The sequence below is a fragment of the Euprymna scolopes genome, chromosome 14, assembly GCF_053919585.1.
Source record: "Euprymna scolopes isolate OS-2025 chromosome 14, ASM5391958v1, whole genome shotgun sequence".
Lineage (NCBI taxonomy): Eukaryota > Metazoa > Mollusca > Cephalopoda > Sepiida > Sepiolidae > Euprymna > Euprymna scolopes.
Genome location: NC_136495.1, coordinates 112,947,869 through 112,950,923, shown reverse-complemented (window position 1 = coordinate 112,950,923; position 3,055 = coordinate 112,947,869).

Below are 3,055 nucleotides of genomic sequence, written 5' to 3'. Positions count from 1 at the left end.
TTTTTCCCCCATTAATATGTTCATGAACGTTTACCTTTTATAAAAATTAGGTAAACGTCGGTATCGAAATTTTAAAATTAAAGTTAGTTTTATTAAAAAAAACGAGATGCTTTTTTTTCAATTGCATTAAAAACTTTATTTGAACTTTTCAACAAACTTTTACATACATAAAAATAGACTTTATAGATAATTTATAATAATTAATAAAAAAATATATATATATATTTAACAAAAAGTTGTTGATTTTTTTTACATTTCTCATGTATTTAATCAGACATCATAAAAAACCGTATTCAACACATAGTTGTCTTTGTTTATTTGAACTTTTCAACAAACTTTTACATACATAAAAGATAGACTTTATAGATATTTTATAATTTTTTTTAAATATATTTAACGAAAGTTTTTTTTGGGTTTTTTTTGTGACATTTCTCATGTATTTAATTAAACACCATAACAAAATCTCGTATCCAATACATGATATTCCCCAAATAATTGTCTTTTATTATTTGAACTTTTTAACAAATGTTTGCAAACATAAAAATAAAACTTTATTGATCTTTTATAATATAAAATTTTAAAATTTCTTGTTCATGTATGTTAATCAAACACCATAAAAAACTCGTATCCAATACATGATATTCTCCAAATAATTGTCGTTGATTCGCTGCCGCCAGAGGAATTCTTGTAGATGACTATTAAGTTTTGCAAACATTTCGTGATTCTTTTTTCTTTTTTAATAAAACTTTAATTTTAAAAATTCCATGTTTGAAAAACAGTCCATAATATATTTCACTATAAAAGTTTTTGTTTGATAAAAAGAATAAAACAGCTAATAAATAAATAAAAAACCCAGCCCATTAAGTTCAAATAAAGACTGTTTGAATAAAACTTATAAAAAAAGGTTAATTCTATACGGTTTTGGTCATCCGTAGATAAAAATATGCTGGACGTCACTTCCGCCAAATGGCTTTGTAAACAAAGGAATCTTCAACATTACTCCAGCTACTGTTGTGGTGGTAGGGGCAGATAGAGAAAAGATAGACCCAGTTCAGAAAGTAAATGCATGCGTCAAATAAAATTAATATAAGGTCTTTTAATAGATTTATAATTATAAAAGTAAAAGTTGTCAAATAAAAGGGAAGCTGTTATATATATTGATATTGGAGTTTTAGTAAATTTTATGGAGGGGCACCACAGAAGCTAACTGAATTATGACTTTGTTAGCACGCGCAAATCACTGCTTCTATCTATGAACACTGTTTGATATACTTTTCTTCGTTATTTATCCATTTCGGTCTTTTTTTCTAACTCCGTCATATTTTCCCTTTCCCCCCTTCTAGCAAACACTCTCCTCTCTTCTTTTTAATTCATTTTAATTTCTTTCCTACTATTCTTAATCTTTAATTTCAATTCAAACTATAAATATAATCTATATTTTCCCCATATCCTTTTCCTTTCCTTTCACTCCTCTCTCCCCCTCTATATCCAGCACTTCAATCCTTTTTTTATACTCATATGTAATTTAAAAGAATCGTTTTCTTATAATTTATTTTCGCTTAGATTGTCTGACGAGATCGGCAGGATAATTTTATTGTCCTGTGGATTGAAACAACTTGCAATATATATATATATATATATATATATATATATATATATATATATATATATATATATATATGGCGATAAGGGGGATGACCAGGAGGAATCAAATAGAAAAAAAACACAGGGGTTGAACACATGGGGTGTGAGAAAGAACGAGAAAAAACTTCCAAATAATAGAGGAAAACACGGGCATTATTTTGGAAAACCTAAAACTAACGACAGATATGAATGCGAAACGCGGATGATAAGAAAAAAAGAAAATGGAATAACCGTGAATTTATTATTTGAACTTTCCTCCCCCAGAAAAGGATTCTCTCGGACTAATTAATTCGCTAAAAAGTTGTGAAAATGAAAAAAATAAGAACTGTGAGTGTAAATTTTTTTTCCCCCTTCTATCAGACTGAAGTCAATCAAACTTAATAACGCTAAAACTATTTCCTCGTGGTCGCGTAATCCCTAGTTACGCTGTTAACCTCTTTACAAGACTTTGGCTTCCAAACCCGATTATTTCGAATATATTTTTTTCGTTGAATTTTACAAGGAATGGTTAATTTTCAAGGCATTCCGATAAAAAACCTATCTAAGAATACTGCCAGGCACAAAAAGTGCCTTTGTGTAAAATTTTTATAAAAATCGGCCCAGCCGTTTTCTAGTCCATAAGGATCTCTCTCTCTCTCTCACTCACTCACTCACTCACACACACACACACACACACACACACACACACACACACACATACACACACACACACGCACACACACAGTTCCTATTATATAATATTATGTATAGTAATCTCCAAGTGATGTTATCTCAAGTAACGCACGAAGCCTGAATACTCATCCAGATAAGATAAATTCGTGTTCTGGAATATATATATATATATATATATATATATATATATATATATATATATATATATATATATATATATATATATATATATATTAGTCATCTATATATATATATATATATATATATATGGATGACTATATATATATATGTGTGTGTGTGTGTATGACTATATACATATATATATATATATATATATATATATATATATATTAGTCATATTTTATATATAAAATAAAAATTACAAATAAATTTACCAAAATGATCCAAGATGGTAAAATTAAAGTATATTATGAATATCATAGAATTACTATTTATAAAGTTATCTCAGCCAGATGTAAAAGCTCGATAAAACCAAATAGGAGATAGAGCTTATAATACGAGCAAACACTTAATAAAACATGTTAAAAAAACTTTTAAATGAGTTAAAAACATATTTATTCTGAAAAGGAAACACTAGATAAGTGGATAGTCCTTAATCCGCGGAGTTTCGAAGAAATACTTTCCTTCTCATCAGAGAGTAGGAATTAGCAAAATGCGGCATCGGTATTTGCATGCAAAAGTATTTGATGAAACAACGAGTAAGTCAAAGATCCCGCAG